General features: G+C 49.9%; 1 protein-coding gene across 3 annotated transcripts in view; it reads left to right on the top strand.

The window, feature by feature from the left end:
• LOC117868503 (zinc finger protein 501-like) overlaps positions 1 to 20,512 on the top strand; it is a 118,084-nt gene that overhangs the window by 82,825 nt on the left and 14,747 nt on the right. The window contains exons 1-2 of one of the 3 annotated variants that reach the window (XM_034754479.1): positions 12,549 to 12,630; positions 16,264 to 16,487. The gene's annotated coding sequence lies outside the window, so the exon portion shown is untranslated. Of the gene's footprint in view, positions 1 to 12,545; positions 12,631 to 16,263; positions 16,488 to 20,512 lie in introns of those variants that run through there. The other 2 variants (XM_034754478.1, XM_034754477.1) reach the window with 2 other exon arrangements.

The raw sequence follows: 20,512 nt of genomic DNA, 5'->3' as shown, positions 1-20,512 counted from the left end.
TAGGGGGTAGGGTCCTGGGGAGCAGTTAGGGAGAGGGGTCTTAGGAAGGGGCAGTTAGGGGATAAGGCACAGGGAGGCTTAGGTAGGGGGTGGGGTTCTGGAGGGCAGTTAGGAGCAGGGGTCCCAGGAGGGGGCAGTCAGGGGACAGGGGGCAGAGGGGTTTAGATGGGTCAGGAGTTCTGGGGGGGGCTGTCAGGGGATGTGGGTGTGGATAAGGGTTGGGGCAGTCAGGGGACAGGTAGGGGGTAGGATCCTAGGGGGCCAGTTAGGATGTGGGGAAGGTCTCAGGAGGAGGCAGTCAGGGGACAAGAGGCAGGGAGGCTTAGGGAGGGGGTGGAGTCCTGGGGGGCAGTCAGGGGACAAGGAGTGGGGGGGAGGGTTGGGGATTCTGAGGGGGCAGGAAGTGGGAGGGAGTGGAAGGGGCAGGGGCGGGGCTAGGACAGGGGCGGGGCTAGGGCGGGGCTCCTCCTGTCCTCTTTTTTGATTGTTGAAATATGGTAACCCTAATCAAAAGGAGAGTGGTTTATGCTCCCCCAGGGATGTTGCTGAAGGCATGCTCCTGATAGGCTCCGCAAGGTCTGCTGGGAGCCGTGAAGTCCCCATTTTGCTGCCTCGAAGGACACAGTGGGTTCACCTGCTGGCAGGAAGAGTGTGAGGGCCGCACCGCAAAAGCCCATCTCTGAGAAGCCATGCTGGGGACTTGGGCTTAATCCAAGTGTAAAATCTGACAACCACACAGAACTGCCTAGCATCCTGAAAGGCTCCCTTGTGTGCTCCCACAGCAGCCACCTGCCGGTGTGGTGAGAAAAGGGGACGAGGAAGCATTGCTACCTCAGGGCAGGGCAGGAGGCCCTCTCCAAGTGCAGGCCTGCCTCCTGCCTTCAGCCCAGGGAGCCAGAGAGCTCCCTGGCAGGCCGCTGCCTCAGCCACCACTTGCTTCAGGGCATAGGCTCTTGGTGCTCTGCTAGTCGCTGCCTCTCTTGAAGGCCCAGAGCAAAAACCCACAAGTACATCCCTAGCAGAGGATGGTTTTGATCCATCAACCTCTAGGTTATGGGCCCAGCACACAGCTGCTGCACCACTCTGCTGACTTTTCACTAGCAGCCCCCATCACCCAGTCTCCAGCATCCAGACCTGTGCCTTGCAAGCTCTAGTGCTAGCAGGCAGGTGCGCAGGCTGCTAGGCAGCAGCCTGGGTAACAGCAGCCTTGTATCTATGTGTCTCTGTGGTGTTTGGTTGTTAATTGAAAGGATGGTGTGTCAAGCCCACCCAGGGACAGTGGTAAACCCCTGTTATTTTCTTGCTCCTCAACACCTGCTAGGAACTAGTTCCCCGTGAGGACACATCAGACATAAGTGCTATCTACCTAGGGGAGAACCACCTGGGAATGTTCTCCTGGCCCACCTGATTTGGAAGGTTAAACAGGATAGCGGACAACACAGCAATGTGTGGCTAGGTCTCTGAGAAAACAAAGGGGAGGGTAAGAGCAGGGATGAGAACTAGAGCTGGGGGAGGAGAAAGGGTCCACATCCTAATGATCAAGGGGGTTTTCTCCCAGAAGAGGATCATTTCGGGGTGGATCTCTCTTTGCCTTTTCTCTGTGTCTAGCACAGTTCAAAGTGCCGGGGAGTTTGATCACAATGACCCTATGTGGGGCTGCCATTCAGCTTCCCTCGTTTGGTCTCATCTTTCACTGAATCCAACATTTTTTCAATCCATCATCGCCATCCTCCTAAGCACATTTCAATTGCCTCCACATCCCTTAACCAGGCAGTGTCCCTGTACTGTGTGCTGTCTTCATAGGTTCTTTCTCAATCTTTCTCGCCCTCTCATGTCTTTTTGGTCTTCTTAGTTCTCCTGTGTTCCGAGAGGGACTCAGGGACCCGCCGCCGAATTCCCAAAGAGCCTGGAGCCGGCCCTTGCCTCGGGTACAAAAATTCCTTGTTATGGCTCTGGGGAAGAGAAGGGGATAGGGGAGGGATCGGCAGCCTTTGGCACACGGCCCGCCAGGCAGGATGGGCTGGTTTGTTTACCTGCCGCATCTGCAGGTTTGGCTGATCGCGGCTCCCACTGGCCACTCCAGGCCAATGGGAGGCTGCAGAAAGCGGCGCAGGACTAGGGATGTGCTGGCCGCAGCTTCTCGCGGCCCCCATTGGCCTGGAGCAGCAAACCGCAGCCAGTGGGAGCCGCAATCGGCCAAACCTGCGGATGCAGCAAGTAAACAAACCGGCCCGGCCTGCCAGGGGGCTTACCCTGGTGGGCCGCGTGTCAAAGGTTGCCGATCCCTGGGATAGGGGAAACGGGGACCCAGCATCCGGATCCCCTTGGCAGCAGCTGGGGCTCCTCTGTTAAGCCGGCCCATCAAACCCTCACCCTGACAAGCCCCACCTCCCCTGCATCTGTACCACCCCAATGAGCCCCCCCTAGACACCCTCCCCATTGAGCCCCAACCACCTACACCTAGACTCCCACCCAAATAAACTCTGTGCATAAATCTCTGTATAAGCATCTTCACATAACTTCCATATGATTTTGTATTATGCCTCTCTAAATAACCTTGTATTAAGCCTATCCATATATAACCTCTAACTTTCATATGACTTTGTATTATGCCTCTTCATATAACCCTGTATTAAGCTATTTTCATACAACTTTGTATCAAGTCCTTTGATATAGGAACTTTGAATCAGATCCCTATGTAGAAAAACGTATAGAAAACTTTGTGTTAAGCCTTGGTATAATGTTATAGCCCCTAAGGATAGTTAAAGTAGAAGAAAAATGTCCTTTTGCTAGGAGTAGAATAAGATCTCTCCCCCACCACTCCCTTAATCAATTGCCCTGTTGAATGAATGAGGTGTGAATGAGCAAGGCGTGGAAGGAAGCACCTCCAGACAGCTGCAACTGTTGGAGAGGGGATGGAAGCCAGACCCAAGGACAATAAAACTTGTCAAGTGGACTCACTAAAGAAGAGCAGACATATTGATGGCCTTGGGGGGAGGGTGGGTTAGAAGCAAGCACCTTCTTTTGGAAACACCCTTTTCACAGCACCTTCTTTTGGAAACACCCTCTTTGAACAGCACCTTCTTTTGGAAATACCCTCTTTGAACAGTGTTGGGACAACACCCAGAAGGAAACAGCACAAAGGACCAACGGACACAGACACCGATTTTGAATCTGGTATAGATTTACATGAGAGGGAAGTTGCTATAAATGTGAGATGTCTTGCAGAGGACCCTGGGTCTTGTCTTGTCAACATCAGAGCATCGATCCGGATCAGCAGAAGCTTGGCTCCACCCCTCCCCCATCTAACTCACCTAGCCAGTGAAGTTAAGGAGAGCAACTAGTTGGTAACAACAACAAGATGGAGTGTGTTTGTGTGTGTATGTGAGTGCATGAATGTAATATAGATCATATGCATATGATACAGTGTTGATTGATGCGTGTATTATCAATAAATGTGGTGGTTACCTTATTCCCCCTGAAAAGATCCTGTGCAGTACTTTAAGTACAACAACCCCACCTCCCCTGCACCCAGACTCCCCTGCCCCGCTGAGCTCCAACCACTTTCACTTGGTCCCCCCTGCAGACTCCTATTGCCCCTGCACCTTCCTGTGCATCCAGATCCCCCACTGAGCTCCCTCACCGAGACTGCCCCCCACAGAACCCTCTAACCCCCATCTGGATCCCCCCACACTAAGTCCCTCTGCACTTGGATCCTGCTGCCGGGCTGAGCCTCCCTGCCCACATCTGGTGAGCCTGGTGCAAAAGGGGCAGGACCCCAGCATATTCTATGACAGGCCTGGCCCTTGTGCTGTGTCAGGGTCAGGTTCAGCCTCACTACCAAGTCCCTGTCCTAGGGGGCTGGGGGAGGCTGCAGGGTGATCTCCCACCTCCATGCAGCCAGTGGCCTGTGCTTCCCACTGCCATGGTGGAGCTTCCACATTTATTTATTATAAAAAAAAATTCAGAATTTAAAAATATTATGCACAGAATTCGATGCAGAATTCCCTCCGGAATATGGGGCACTGTACAGCTGTGATGGTGGGACTGTGAAGGGGATGCTGGACAGGAGGGGATCTGTGGGTGGGGGAGCTGGGCAGGGGGTATGGTGTGCAGGGTGCTGTGCAGTTGTGGTGGGAGGTCAGCGGGAAGGGGCATGCTGGCAGCGCAGGGCTGGGTGGGCCAGTGTGCATCTAGCAGTTCTGGGTTTGTAAACAGTGCCCTTGTGCTGAGCTGAATGGGGCCACTCCTGCTGCACTGTGTCTCATTGCCCCCAACCGACCCCTCGCTCTACCGATCACCCCCCATCACATATCCTAGCTGGGGTCTCTAGAGAGGGAGACTGGAATAAACAGCCGCTCCCAGTCCCCCTGCTCTAACCTCTAGACCCCACTCCGCTCCCAGAGCCAGGGATAGAACCTAGGGGGCCTGGTGCCCAGCCCCCACCCTGCTCTGACCACTAGACTCCACTTTCCTTTTAGATTTTAGGCTTGATGCCTCTTCTATCCACCCACCCCACCTGGCCATCCCTTAGCTGCAGGTTTTTGGGGTGTCACCTCTGCTCTGCACTCCCCCCAGTGCAGCCCAAGGCCTTCCCTCTCCCCAACCACATATCCTCTCCCCCCTCATGCTGGGTCATCTGCTTGGCCCCCCACCCCCACTTGGGGCATGGATGGGGATTGTGCAACGGTCCAGCACCAGGCAATGCAGAACGGAAACCACAGGCCCCACCACATCCCACACGAGCTGCCTCCAGGTGCATCGGAGCCCAGCACCCCACACCTGTGCCCTCCTGCCTCACTCTGCCCCCCCAGGGCTCATAGGGGGCAGATTGGAGTCAGAGGGGGCACAATCCAGTGCCAGCCAAAGGAGGGTTAGAGGTCAGAAAGGGGCCATGGTTTCTGCACCACCCGGTTCCTGGCACAGGCTCCTTCAAGTATTTGCATTTCTTGGTAGTTTTCACCCCATCACCACTTCCTGCCCAGTCCCCTCCTGCTGTGTGAGATGGTTAAGGATGGTATGGAAAGAACCGAGGAGTCCTGGCTCCCAGCCCCACCTGTGCTAATGTACTGGATCCCATTCTAACCCAAGAGCTGGGAATGGAACCCGGGAGTCCTGATGCCAGTCTCCCTTCCTCTAACCACTAGACCCCACTCCCACCCTTTTTAGGAGCCAGGACTCCTGGGTTCTATTCTCAATGCTGCTGTGACACACTGGGCCTCTGTTTCTCCTCCCACTTTTTGGGTATGGAGACTGTAAACTCTTTGGGGCATGGCCTGTGTCTCACTGTGACTGTGCAGCCCCCAGCACAACAGGGGCCTTGATTCCGCCCTCGTCTCTTTAGGTGCTGCTGTTGTACAGATTAATAGTCATGATACTAGAAGGCATGGCAGTGCGTGCACCACTATTGCCGTGCAAGGGCTAAATGTGATTCTTATCCCTGTGACCCCCCCGCCCATGCATCCTTCCCCCTCCCGGCTCCCTGATTCTCTGCCCTGAGCCCCTTGTGCTGCTGCCCTCAGCAACGGCGGCACAGAAAGCCACCCAGCCCAACCGCCAAAAGAAGATGAAGAGAAAAAAAAGTTTTGTAAAAATCGGTCACACCAATAGGAAACCAGCCCAGGCAGTTTGTGACTTCACTTCCCAAAATTAGATGCACACATAGACATGCACACACACAGAGCCCCACTCATCCAGCCCCCTTTGCCATTGCACCACCTAGTAGGGTGACCAGCTGTCCCAATTTTATAGGGACAGTCCCGATATTTGGAGCTTTTTCTTATACTGTATAGGCTCCTATTACCCCCCACCCCATCCCAATTTTTCATACTTGCTATCTGGTCAGCCTACCATCTTGCCTTGTCCATGGAGGTCTAGGTGGGGAGCTCCATGTGGGAGCGGTGATGGATGGCACCATCAAGGTAGGTTCTGGAGATGGTCCTTCAGGTGTGGGCGTCTCGGCTCCAACTGACACTAGGCTCATGCTGAGTTGTGTTCAGTTCCTCTCTCTCCCGAAGCAGGGCAGAAAGGATCTCAGGCCAGGATGGAAATGGGGGGGACCTGTGCCCCCAACATGGAGAATCTGGGCTGCAACCTTGCTTTACAGGTCAGTCTGTCCTTCTTTCTCTGACTGGCCCATTTTAGCTTTCTCTAGCGCTCGTGTTGGTTAATTCATTCTTTTTCGTTCCTTTCCTTCTCTATGTAAGCAGAGTCAGCATGCGCTCTACCCTGACATCTGGTGGTGAGCTGTGGAAAAGGACTTCAGGGGCTGATCTCATTTGCATGGGCACACCCATCCCACCTAGCATGATGGGACTGTGACATTGCACTGTATATGAGTTTATGAAAGTATGCTGATGATTTGAATATAATGTAACTGAAATATGCTTCATGCAAAAGGTCTCTTGTAAGGTACCATTACAAAGCTCATAATCTACTGAGTGTGATCATCCTGTGATCATCAAGTTTATGGAGGGAATGGTTTAATGGGATAACATGATTTTAGTCAAATGAACAGCGTGCCATCGCTGGTAAATAGTATCAATGGCCAATGAGGGTCTGGCTAGAGAATCTTGCCTACATGCTCGGGGTTCTACTGATTGCCATATTTGGGGTCGGGAAGGAATTTTCCTCCAGGGTAAATTGGCAGAGGCTCTGGAGGTTTTTCGCCTTCCTCCGCAGCATGGGGCAGGGATCGCTAGCTGGAGGATTCTCTGCTACTTGAAGTCTCTAAACCACAGGATTTGGGGACTTCAACAGCAGAGTCAAGGGAAAGGGTTGGGACGGCTTTGTGGCCTGCATCATGCGGGAGGTCAGACTAGATGATCATAATGGTCCCCTCTGACCTTAAAGTCTATGAGAATCCTATTTGTATAAATGTAACCCTCTTATATCTGAAACTAGACATATGAAATATAACTCTGAGGGCCTATTGTAATTATGCAAAGTATGGGCCATTAATGGTGGTTTGGAATCTTAATGGCTCTAATTAACCAGGACAATTGTCTGTTGATGGCTCTGTTTTCCTTGTGAGTCTTCCTGTAAGCATGTGTGCTGGCAAGTGGGTAATGAAGTCTTACAGTGATGTGTGATCATGTCACCTGAACTGGAATCCATCTTTAACCTGGTGCTTTTCCATTGAGAAGGGGGTGGGGGAGTGGGAACCACAGGGACAAAGGATTCCCGCCTTATGTAAAATATATATAAGTGGGTGGAACAGAGAAAAGGGGCAGCCCTCATGAGAAATCCCCTAGCTACCACCTGAGCTGGAACAAGGGCTGTACCAGGGGAAAGAATTGTGCCCAGACTAGGAAGGCATCCAGTCTGTGAAAGAAACGTATTGAAACATCTCTGAGGGTGAGATTTTATCTGTATTCAGTTTTATTACTGTATTAGGCTTAGATTTGTTTTATTTTATTTTACTTGGTAATTCACTTTGTTCTGTCTGTTATTACTTGGAACTACTTAAATCCTACGGTCTGTATTTAATATAATCACTTTTTACTTATTAATTAAGCCAGAGTATGTATTAATACCCAGGGGGGCAAACAGCTGTGCATACCTCTCTATCAGTGTTATAGAGGGCAAACAATTTATGAGTTTACCCTGTATAAGCTTTATACAGGGTAAAACAGATTTATTTGGGGTTTGGACCCCATTGGGAGTTGGGCATCTGAGTGTTAAAGACAGGAACACTTCTGTAAGTTGCTTTCAGTTAAGTCTGCAGCTTTGGGGCATGTGGTTCAAACCCTGGGTCTTTGTTGGAGCAGACAGGCGTGTCTGGCTCAACAAGACAGGGTGCTGGATTGCCAGGCTGGCAGGGAAAGCAGGAGCAGAAGTAGTCTTGGCACCTCAGTTGGCAGTTCCCAAGGGGGTTACTGTGATCCAACCCGTCACAGGGACTGCTTGCCCAAATGGTCACTTTGGCTGCTGTGGGATCCCCAGTCTCTTTGTTATTGGGGCAGGAGTAATAAAGGGTTGCCATCCTGGTTATGTGAATCCAGGACAGTAGAACTGTACTTAGCATTTTATGATGGAGGGATGTACCTTCAACTAAGTAGCATTCGCTAGGCAAAGGACATGGGTTCCAAAGCCCAGTGAATTGAGAGAGGCTGGGACAGGTATGTGTATCTGGTAGTGTGGGCCCCTTCTGAAGACCCCAAACACCACTTTGACACCTCCTCTCTCCACGGTGTAATAATAGAACTAATTCTGACTCAGTTAGAGTCTTGTTAGGTGCTGCAGAGCTGAAATCACTGATAACTCGGTCTAAGCATTAGACCTACTTTGGGCTAGTGGTTCTGAGTGTGCCAGCACTGAGGCGTGGCCCCCTCCTCCCGCCTTACTAACAGCTGAAATCACTAAAGAAAGAGCTGAAATCAGAGAGCAGATTTAACTGGTGGGGGGGCTGAAGACAAGTTGGTGAGTGGTAGCTGGATGGCTAGCAGAGAGGTGTGGATAGTGGAGAGGTACAGCTAGCGGAGAGGAGCGGATAGCAGGGCGACAGGTGGAGAGGAGCAGATAGCAGGGCGGCAGGTGGAGAGGCGTGGCTGTTGGTGAAGACTGCAGCAGAACCCCACAGAGAAGCATGGCAATCAGCCATCAATCTGAGCAGTGGAGCATGTAAAGATGCCCCCCATACCTCCCCCCACTTCCACCCAGGCTGGGAGGTAAACTCTGCAGATGAACTTCTGAACTCTGGGGACTGCACTGACCAAGGTCAGAAACTGTGGGTGGTGTGACTGTTGTGTTGCTGGACTTAAGAACCTGAGGGGAAAATGACACTGTAAAACTTACTTGGGGATGGGTCTTTTGCTCGTGGTTTATGTTATGAATCCTGTTTGTGCTGTTTCCCCAATATAATGCTGCATTGCTTCCCCCCTTTATTAAAAGTCTTTTTCTACACTCAGAATCTGTACTTGCAAGACGGGAAGTATTGCCTCTTAGACGCGCCCAAGGGGGTGGTATGTAATTGTCCCAGGTCACTGGGTGGGGGCTCGAGCCAGTTTTGCATTGTTATTGAAATGGAACCCCTAGATACTGAACCTGGCCCTTGTTGCTGCCAACTCTGATGGGCAGAAGGGTTACATCTAGCTTGCATGTTCTTGCTTTCTTTCCCCCCTCTACCTTTCATGCTTTTCTTTCTTTCTTTCTTTCCTTCTTTTACTAACATTTTTTCCTCTCCCTTTTTTTCCTTTCTCTGCATTTCACATTCTTTTTGCTCTCTCTCTGGCTGGTTATTTTTTTCCCACTCGCTCTTTTTCCTTGCTCCCTTACAAGCCAAGTGGTTTCTCCTCACACACAGATTTCTGCAGGTGTCCCTCCCAGTCAATGAGAGGATTAAGTATGCCTTCAGTGAGTGTTTGCCATGCCAGGGAGCAGGCTAGCCAGGTGTCTTTGTGGCTGTCTGCTGGCCACGCATAGGCATGGTCCTCCTCTCCTTTTGCCCCACCCTCAGTTGCTCTGTGGCTTTTAAACCTTCCCTTGGAGCTGTCAGCACCAGCCGCTTCTTCTCTAGGTGCCCAGAGGAGGAAAGGTGTGCTGGGCTCCAGCCTGGGACTCTTCCTCCCTCCTGCCTATCTCTGACTATAAAGCCTGGGCCTGGCACTCCTTTCTTCAGGCGCCATGTGGGCAAGAGGTACCAGCAGCCCCCAGCTCTCCTTCCTTCTCAGAGACGTGTTCTGTTCTTTTCCTCCCAGTAAGAGCCAGTCTTGCTCCTTGCAGCACACCCCTGCAGCTACTTCCTCACTCCAGCTACTGCTTCTCAGGCATCTGGCCTGCCTAAGCCACATTTAGCTGAAGTTAGGCTTCCACCTGAGCTCCCTTCCTCAGGGACTACCCCAGGAGCCTGTCCCCTCCTCCCTTATTTCCCCAGGTCTATCCTGAGTTGATCACATGGCCTCCTTGATTCCTACTCACCCTCCCCACCTAGAGAAGAAAGTGAAACTTGCCGCAGATTAACCTTATTTTTTCCAGCTTTGGGTCTGATCCTACATGTGGGTAACAGCACTTCCATTTTCAACAATCTGCAAGGATGGGACTAATAGTAACAACAGTATGAAAGCAATTCTGTTGTGCAAGGTAAAGGAACACACAGTAAACGTAGCACTCAATGACCAGATTCAGTCATATTCCTACATAAAAACGGTTAACCTTGTCTAAAGAGAAAAATCCTTTACACATTTCAAAAAGTAATTATCCCACATTTAACTGATGTCCAAGTGGGGCTTAAAACAGGCCTTTGAAATAAAAAGGTTGTCCAATAACTGTGTAATTGTATCAACATTAGAGAGCTTTGGTCAGGGCTGGCCGTACCATGAGGCGAACTGAGGCGGCCACCTCAGCTGCCAGACTGTGTGTGTGGGGAGGGGAGCATGCCACTAGGACCCAGAGTGTACAAAATTGTGTCTGCTGCTGGTGCATATGTATTCTCTGTTCAGCACAGCACTCCACCATCTCTGTGCCTCTAGGAGGAAGGAGGACACAAGAGACATAACAGGCAGGCAGGAGAAAAGGTGAGAGGGAATAACAAAGCAGCAGGAGCTGCAGGGAGAGAGAAGAGGAGGAGGAGCCTCTTATGTACCTCCCTAGCATCCCCAGGAGCCTGGACTGATTAACACCAGCTTCTCAGGGCATTTCCTGTTTCCTGCTGCTTCCCTGAACCCACTTGAGGAGAACAGGCAGTCAACTGAAGTAGTAGGAGCCAGTTAGGCCCTTAAGATACTGATATCTTCTCTCACTCAGGCCCTGCTACCAGCCTGCTAATTTGTCCCTTTCAATTGAGTGTTGAGAGCCACTATAGCTGGCACAGAACAGCAGTCATGAGTGAAAGAAGAAAACACCCCTCTGGGGCAGCATTCAGAAAAAGAAAGCAAAGGAAGCTTTTCTATCTAAGCAGGAAGGAGCTCTCCTGAGATACATAGACACAAATGTTCATGGTGAGCCTTCTGGCCCCAGTGAGGATGTGAGTGGTGAGGAGATGCCTGATCTTCCAGTTAGTCAGAGTGCAGGTGACCTGGCAGCTACTGCAACATCCATATCTCCATCTCAACTGGATGTAACCTACACTTTTCTTCAGGAATGGCCTTGATCAGAGAACAGTGTGGTGGAGGCGAAAGAAACAGCAGCTGCTGAGTTTAGTTCCTTAAGTCTAGAGCAGGGGTCTCCAATCTACAGCCCATGGGCCGGATACGGCCCTTGGCTTCGATTTGTCTGGCCCCCAACCAAAATCACATTGGGTGGCGGGACCCTGGTTGGCAGGAGCCCACCACCGCTCTGGGGTTCCCGCTGTGGGCTCCTGCCAGCCGGGGTCTCAACCTGCTGCCAGCCTGGGTTCATTCACCCAGGCCAGCAGTGGGCGCTGGGTGGGGCCAGTGGCAGGACCCCAGCTGGCAAGGGGCCAGCAGCGGAAACCCCAGAGCAGCGGTGGAACTTCATGACGCCTGTGCCAGGGCGATGAGCCAATGAGCACACAGAAGGAACTGGATGTGTGATGAGTCATTGTTGTTTCCCTCGGTTTTTGTCTTAGTGCGTGTCAGACTAGTGACAAACGTATATTCGTTGAGTTTAGGTCCGTTGCTATTGGCACGATTATGTTGGGAAAAGGACAGAACAAAAGGTTGATTCTGAATGTCGCGTGTTTAAAGAACAATGGAGTGTGGACTATTTCGTTATCGAATCAGGTAGTAAAGTATTGTGTTTAATATGTAACAAAACTATTTGTAGATATTTATGAAACCAAGCACTTGTCGAACTACTCTCAACTTACGGGAAAGCTATGTTCAGATAAATTAGAATCCAGGAAACGTGGCTTATCGTCACAACAGTTTACGTTTAAGAAGAAGAAAACCAAGAACAAAGCTGCAACAAGAGCCAGCTTCCGAGTGGCACACCTATTAGCAAAATGAGGAAAACCACCGGGGTACCTGGAACTGGGTGACTGTGTGGAGCTGCCACTCACCGTCCTCTCCTTTGCCTCGTCTCTCACTGAATCCAGCATTTCTACTGGCCCAGCATCAGCATCCCAAACACCTCGCGCCCGCCTTCTCCTGCCACAGAGACAGCGTCCCTGCCGCGTGTCAACTGCCCGAGTCTCTGCGAGCTCAGCACTGCTGCCCCTCTGCAGCCTGGGCCCCTAGACTGTGCAGCTGGGACCTTCCCCCCGCCCCCCGGGATCCCCTCCCCCCTCCGGTCCCCCTCATCATCGGCCACCCCCGAGCAGCGCCGGGGCGGGATCCTCACTAGAGCCAGGGGCCCTGAGCAGCACAACCCGCCCCGGCTCCAGGGGGCTGCGGCCGCCTCTGGCTGCGAGCGGGATTCAAAGCTGCGCGGGGGAATCTCAAGGGCTGCAGCGTGCGCCCGGGACAGCCGGCCGAGGGGGAGCGAAGCCGCGGGGTCCGGGCAGCAAGCAGGGAGGGGGCGCGGCGACCTGACGTGTATGCGGCTCCTCCCCCAGTAGAAGCCCGAGCTTGAGAGCGAGAACTACGCTTCCCAGTGTGCACCGAGAGGGAGCGCGTGGGCAGATGATCCATTTCCGCTTCCGGCGGTATTCGAGCGCGCGTTGCCTGAGCAACCGGCTCCTTACTTCCGCTCTGAGAAGAATCAGGAACTAATCCGCCCTCTCCAGCTCAGGTAAGGCAGGGCCCCGGGGTCAGCCTGACTCCCCCCGCCACTTCTCATCCCCTCCCCGCCCCCCAGGTCCTGCGCCGGCCTCTCAGGCTCCTAACGCGAACTGTCGTGTCCCGGGGGCGTGGCTTGGTCCCTCGGCCCCGGGGTCTCATGGCCTGGTCCTGGGCTGCGCCCCTAGAAACGGGTCCGACCGCTCCCCCCGCCGCCAGGGAGTCTCAGATTCCCCCCTAGCCCCGCCTCGGGTAATCGGGGCATGGGGGGTCTCCTGCCAAGGGGCGAGTCCAGGGGCTGGTGTCGGGCAGCGGATCACTTCCGTGGCCCGAGTGTCTGATCTAGGAACACCAGCGTGTCCCAACGCCCTGTGGCTGAGCCTGGCTGGGGACTGTGTCCTTGTACCAGACAATCAAAAACATCAACGGGGAATGTAAACACCGCACGTCCCTCTCAGTGCGTAGGGTATGGAGCAGGGTGCACAAGTCACTGTCTGTGTTGGGATGTAGTTTGTACTGACTTTACTGGTGCTTTTTCTGTAGCCTGATGTAGGGGAACCCAGGCCCACCCCCCGGACCGGTTTCCAACCCCATATCCTGGGAGGCTGGTTCGGCTTTGCTTACCTTGCATCAGCCTCAAGTCAGCTTCATTGGGTCACCACGTCCTACCATGGTCCCATGTGCAGGAGTCAGAGAAAGGAAGTCTCCTTTCAGGTGTAAAAGCAGCAACAGCTCCATGGAGGGTCGGTGCTGATGGAGCAATTATTGACACTTTCTCTAGTCTCCTTTTCAGATTTTGCCCCATTTTCTCTTTAATTCTCCAGTGTTAATTTAACAATCTCAGATTTGGGATATTTTCCCAACCATTTGACTTGCAGCAAATTTTCTTTCTTTCTTTGGGAAATTGTCCTGAATCATTCCCCAAACGAGAAGGGGCTTAATGGGTGCAGCTTGCAGAGCCCTGAGACACAGCTGCCTCTGGGGTGGGATGGGGTGGCCATTCTCTGCCAGCAACAAGGCGAGGAAGGGGACGGGAGGAAAAAGTCCCCACTGGAGATTGTCCAGTCCAAGGTTACACAGTCTTGGCTACTGCTACCCGCAACTGCCCAACACAGCTCCCCCCAGCTGCCAGTCACCTGCCTGCCCCTGCTGCTGCCTCCTCCCCAATGCCAGGGAGTTTTCCTGCTTCATACTCCCCTCACGTACCCTCTTAAAGCACCTCCCCAAAGGGCTCCCTGCTGCCCATGTGAATGGTGTAGGGGTGAGTGGGGAAAATTATTACTGTCTGTTTATTGAACTTCCATATACAATCTCATCAAACTGTCTAACTACTCTCACTCACTTAATATAAACTCTCTTCAGATCCGTGTGGTTTTCTTTCATTATCAAATGTTTCTTTTTAGACCTATTTCTTCCCCAGTTCTCAAAGATAGATATAAAATATTCTGTGTGCAGTGCTGTAGTAGCCAGGGTGGTCCCAGGATATTAGAGGCTGCCCCCTTGATTTATATACAAATGTTTGGTGTTATTCTCCATCCCATTCCTTATGAATCCTAACATGTTGTTAGTTTTTTTGCTGGCAGCTGTGCATTGAGTGGAGCTTTTCGTTGATCTGTCTACAGCAACATGCAGATCCCTTTCTTGGGTTGTGTAGCCTATAATATGTTCTGCTGATATTGCTAGGTGTAATGCATGTTCAGTAGGGGTTTCTCCCCTCTTCCTTATTTGTATTTCCTCTCTGTGCTAATGTTGGGGTGTGCTCCTATAGGTTAGTGTGTTAATGATCTCATGTTGGTGTCATGTGTGTCAATACGTTGCCATGGAATTCCTGTGGTCAGACATCTGTGGATGTTCTATCTGAAGGCCGGTGTTAGCTCATGTTCCTCTGGTCGGCTGGTGTCTTTACGGACAAAAAGGGGTGACCCTTAGGCCATTTATCTGTGCCAGAGTTCATAGACCTCAAGCCTGATGCTAACTGCCGATGCCGGTGTCGTACATGAAACATGCCTGTGGGTCCCTTGCATTACTGCTGCATAAAATAAATGCTAAAGCTAGCTATATGGGCTACAGTTGACAGTTAATTTACCACCCAGTAGAGTTTATAAGTACCTCTAGTTTTTCTCTCCAATGTGCATTGCTTTGCATTTAGAAAGATAAGGTGGGTAAGGTAATATCTTTTATTAGACCCACTTCAGTTGGTGTGAGAGATACATTTCTGAATTACACACAGATCTCTTCTTCAGGAGAATAGCCTAAAAAATTGCCCTCCTTTCTCTCTAGTTAGCTATTTCTAATTTAATATTCCCTGAGATTTTTTCCATATCTCACTAATAATAAAATATTAACATAAAATATCCTCACATTTTGACCTTTTCTCAAATTTTTGAATATATTTAGAAAAGTTTTGCAGATGTTCCCCATTTTCTCTCAATTTGTCAAATAACAATATGAAATTCACTCTTTTTACCTCTTTACCTACTATTGAATATCGATATAAAATTCTTCACATTTTTTCACTTTCTGCTCTACTTTGTGAAAATTGATCCAAAATTCTCCAGATTTCCACCCCTTTCTCTTTAATGACTTAAAATAGACAGCAGCTGTCAAATTTTATCTTTTTCCATGTAATTATCAAATGTCTGTTTAAAAGCATCTTGTGTTTGCAGACGTTCCCATGTTTAGTTGCAGCAAATCCTTCTGTTTTGGAGGGAATTTGTTGCCTTAGTCATTCTCCATCCTGGCGGTTGCAGGGAGTTAAATGATCAACTTTCTCCTCTCATTTGAGACTCATTTCTTTCCCCCTTTATCTTCATTAAAATGTTTGCTCATGAAAGTGACTTGCCCCATATTTAATATACACCAAAGCCAGAGGCCTCCCCCTGTTTGGGGGAACAGTGTCTCCCAGCAGCTCACAGGACAGTTGGTTGGAACCTCTTCTTTTCCTCACGGGGCACATGATGAGGACTCAGTCTGGGACTGGCTCCTTGCTGCCCAGGCTGTACCCAGAGTGGCTGCTGTATTAGCCCCTCACTTTCCCCTCACCATGTTCGCCAGCATCTGGCTCCCAAACCCCCATGACAAATGGTCTCCATGAGGGGTTGCTTCGCCCAGTGCTGAGATGTAGTTGTCTTGGAGTGGGTCCCTATTGGCCATTATCTGTCAGTCACCGGGCATGGAAATTTCTTACAAAATCTGGCTCCTCCATACATCCATTCTCCTGTTAAAGAAGCATTACCCAGGGCTCCCCCCACGTGTGAATGGCTGGCAGGGGCTGCTGATAACTTCCTATCCATTTATCAATTACTGATATGAAATTACGACAGACTTTGCTTTGCTCCACCTTTTCAAAACTGGAGGAACTGCAGGTTTTGGAGGGAAAACTGTTGCTTTGAATCCTCAGAAGAAGGGGAGGGAATAAGGGAAGAGGAAAGGAGTCTGACCTCCTCCCTCCTGAGCCATGTTTCTGGTTTCACTGAGACCAGTGTTAAACAAGAGACACTTCAAAGAAGAACATGGAGCAACATGAGATAAACATGGGAGCAAATAAAATCAGGATATGTCCCTGTGGGGAGGGAGTTTCGGTTGTTTCTAAAGGGTGGCTGGAAGCCCTTAGTCTCTGTCTGACTGTGCCTCTCTCTCTTCTCAGGATATTGGGGTTGAGCTTCCTGGGTCAGACGCTGCTGCCTGCGTTGTGATCTGGGAGCCCAGACTGAGCAGCTGCTGCTTCCCCGGTGGGGTCTGGGCTTGGAAGTGACTTGGAGTGAAGCTTCCTCTGTGCCCAGACAAAGTGAGGACTTTCTCCAGTTGTAATTAGCTCCATGGGCCAGCTCTAGGCTCTGCCCACACCAACATCTGAGCCAGATATTCCAGGTGATTGATAGAGACCTCAGGGAATGTGCTGGGGATGGGCATGAAAGTGACTCTGCAGGAACAGCCCCTCCTCACCCTACATCTCTCCTCCCCTTAGCAATTGCAGGAGCCGATCCAGCCATAAGAGAGTGAACACCCAGCAATGGCTGTCTGTCCACCAGAGCGGGCGGGACAGGAGATGGGAAACACAAGGAGAAGAAGGAGAGAGAGAGATTGATAGTGGCAGTGGGAGAAATAATTGGGGAGAGAGATTCCAGATCTCTAACTTGCCCACACACACTTACTGCAGCATCCCTGGGCAGATTCATTTTCCAGTGAACAAGGTGAAGTGCAGGGAGAGGAAAAGCCAATTCCTGACTCTGCCTGTGTCCCTGGCTGTGGGTGTGTGCTGCCCTGGGGACAATGTCAGGGGAAATCCCCCAAAGTCACTCCTTTTGTTCTGCTCTCCTCTTGTATTTGGTTCCCAGACTTCGTTACTGGGAGGGTTTCAAAATGTCTTGGCTGTTTAGTATTAGTGGGGTGGGCTGGGTCAGTGGTGTAATAAAATGACCAAACATTTCCTCAGAATAGAATCAGAGAACTGTAGGACTGGAATGAACCATGAGAGATCACCTAGTCCAGCCCCCAACACTGGGGTGTTTGACCTGCCTGTCCTTAAAAACCTCCAATGATGGGGATTCCACAACCTCCCTCGATAACCTATTCCAGTACTGAACTAGCCTTCGTCACATTTGAGTCACATGGCTGGCTCAGATTCAATTTGTGATCCACTATAACCCCCAGATCCTTTTGAGTACTACTGCCTCCTAGCCCGTTAGTCCCCAGTTTGTAGTCGTGCATTGGATTTTCCTTCCCTAAATTGTAGTACTTTTCACCTGTCTTTATTGAATTTCATCTTGTTCATTCAGATCAATTCTCTAATTTATAAAGGTCATTTTGAATTCTAATCCTGTTCTCCAACGTGTTTACAACTCTTCCCAGCTTGGTGTCATCTGCAGATTTAATAAGCACGCTCTCCACTCCATTATCCAAGTCATTAATGAAAATATTGAGTAGTAGCAGATCGAGGATTGGTTCCCGTGGGACCGCATTAGATACATCCTCCCTGTTTGTCAGTGAACCATTAAAATTACTCTTTGAGTACAGACTTTCAAGTACACCACATTTTCCTAGTTTGCTGATGAGAATGTCATGGGGTCTTCTGTCAAAAGCCTTACTAAAATCAAGATATGTCATGTCTACAGTGTCCCCCCCCCCCCCCAATCCATAAGGCCAGTACCTCTGTTAAAGCCAGAAATTAGATTGGTTTGGCATGATTTGTATTCGATAATCTATGCTGGCTATAACTCATCACTTTACTATCCTCTAGGTGCTTATACATTGGCTGTTTAATACATTTTTCTTTCTGGGTATCTAAATTAGGCTTGACTGGTCTTTATTTCCCAGGCCTGTGTTGCTCCCCTTTTTGAAGACAGGTTTTATGTTGGCCCTTCTCCAGTCTTGTGGCACCTCACCATCCTCCTGGAGTTGTCAAAGATCATTGTTAACTGTTCCAAGATTGCTTCATCTAATTCCTCAGGTACCCCAGGATGAATTGCATTAGGCCCTGCTGACTTTAATACATTTAACTTATGTAAATATGTTTTCAACTTCTTATTTCCCCATTGTGGTTTCTGTTCCTTCCCCCTCTTGGTTAAGAATAATTAAGTATCTGGTCACAATTACATTTTTTTAGTGAATGTAAAAAGGCATTAAACCCCTTTGTCTTGTTGATGTCATCTATTATTAGCTCTTCTTCTTCTCTGGTAAGTAGAAGACCTACACTTTCCTTCCCCGGTCTCTTGCTCCTAATATATTTATAGAACCCTTATCTTATTGCCTTTTTTGTGTCCCTTTCAAGATGTAACTCATTTTGTGACTTAATCTTTCCGATTTTGTCTCCACATGCTTGTGCAATCTTTTGTACTCATCCATAGAAATTTGTCCATGATTCCACTTTTTATAGGATTCCTTTTTATTTTCTGGTCATGAAAGAACTTATGGTAGAACCATATTGGCCACTTATTCTTCTTTCTTTCCTTCACATTGTGATCCTTTGCTGCTGCTCCTTTAATTTTGTTGCTGAGGAACTGCCAGCCAGCTCTCCTGAACTCTTTTCTCCCTCTGAGATTTTATTCCCCTGGTACCTCACCTACCAGTTCTCCGCGTTGGTTGAAGTCTGCCTTTTGGACAGCCATTATCCTTATTCTGCTGCTCTCATGCCTTCCTTCTCATAGAACCGTGACATCGATCATTTTCTCATCACTTTTGCCCATATTGCTTTACCATTCAGTTTCCTAACTCATTCCTTCATCCTCCAGTTACTGCTTCCATCCTCTCAAAGAAAACAGGTGTTCCCAGTACATTCCAAGAACTTATTGGACACTTTGTGTTTGGTTGAATTCCTTTTCTAACAGATGTCTGTGTAGATAAAGCCCCTGCTCCTCCATTACTGTGTTTTGAATTGTTGTATTTGCATGACACACTAGACCATCCGTGTGCAGGGAAAGAGCCTGGAGGGAATTGTGCTGTGAAATTATTTCCTGTTCTGACATGTCCCCAATTGCCCTTTTTGCCCTAGCAGGCTGCAGCGTAACATCCAGCTCTGTCCTTCCTGGGGCCAGGGAAGGGAAATGGCTGCAGTGGAGCCATTTGAGGTAGAGATTATCAGGGAGTTGCTGGTGGGTTCTCTTTGGAGGAAGAAGGGCAGTAAATACAGAGGAAGTGGGCACTTCTGAGGGGGCTGGTCTGGAAATGGGAGGGGGTAGGAAAGCCACAAGGTGGAGAAAGGGAGGGGGACAGGGTGTGATAAATCTGCTGAGATCTGTTTGTTGGGATCTAGGCATCACAGAAACAGACCCCTATGGTTTGTGGGTGGGAATTCCCTACTTAGTCAAGCAGGAAACAACTCCCCTGGACTGGGCTAGGGAAACTTACCAGACTTCAATACTGGAGCCTGAACTTACTGGCCAGAGGCTGCTGTGAGATATAAAGGGGCACCCACTAGTGAAGCTCAGGGAAGACACTGCATCTCCTCCTATTTGGCTGCTGGCAATGATGAGGGTGTTGTGATTCACACCAGGGAGTTGTCCCTGGACCCAACTGGGGGCTCCATCTCCTGTATCAGCTTCTGTCTAGTAGGTGAGTGATGAATGTGAAGACTCCTGCCCCCTCACTCTGCTGGGAGGAGTGGGGGTGCTTTTTTTCCTCCCCTCACTCTGTTGCTTCCTGGCTGCTCTTATGTGGTGGGGTGTGTGTGGGTGTAACTATGGTGTGGAGAAAGTGAATAAGGAAGTGTTATTTACCCCTTCGCATAGCACAAGAGCCAGGGGTCATGCGATGAAATTAATAGGCAGCAGAATTATAACTAACAAAAGGAAGTATTTCTTCACACAATGCACAGTCATCCTGTGGAACTCATTGCCAGGGAACGTTGTGAAGGCTGTAATTATAACTGGGTTAAAAAAAGAATTAGATAAATTCATGGAGGATAGGTCCATCAACTGCTACTAGCCAAGATGGTCAGAGATTCAACCCCATGCTCTGGGTGACCCTAAGCCTCTAACTGCCACGTGCTGTGAGTGGATGACAGGAGATGGATCACTCGAATAGCTCCTTCTGTTCATTCCCTCTGACGAGTCTGGCATTGGCTGCTACCAGAAGATAGGCTACTGCACTAGATGGACCATTTTTCTGACTCGATGTGGCCATTCTTATGTTCTTATCAGTTTGGCTTTTGCTGATCTGAAGTTCCAAGCACTATAGTTATTAACTTGTTTGGTACTGCTCCCCCAAACAGGCAGTGTGCACTGTACACCAGCTGAGATAGATGCCAAGTGACTAGCAGTCAGGGGATAATCAGCACCACAGTTTTGAGCCACAATTGTGTGCAAGAGAATGTTATCAGAGCAAGGTGATTTTGGTCAAAAGCTTGTTTTCGGAGGGCTGTAGCACAGGAATCTCTGGAGCAATTAACCCCATCTTTG

This window comes from Trachemys scripta, chromosome 21 (genome assembly GCF_013100865.1).
Source record: "Trachemys scripta elegans isolate TJP31775 chromosome 21, CAS_Tse_1.0, whole genome shotgun sequence".
In the NCBI taxonomy this organism is placed as follows: Eukaryota; Metazoa; Chordata; order Testudines; family Emydidae; genus Trachemys; species Trachemys scripta.
The sequence above is the reverse complement of the archived record's forward strand: the minus strand, read 5'-3'. Positions and strand labels throughout refer to the sequence as shown.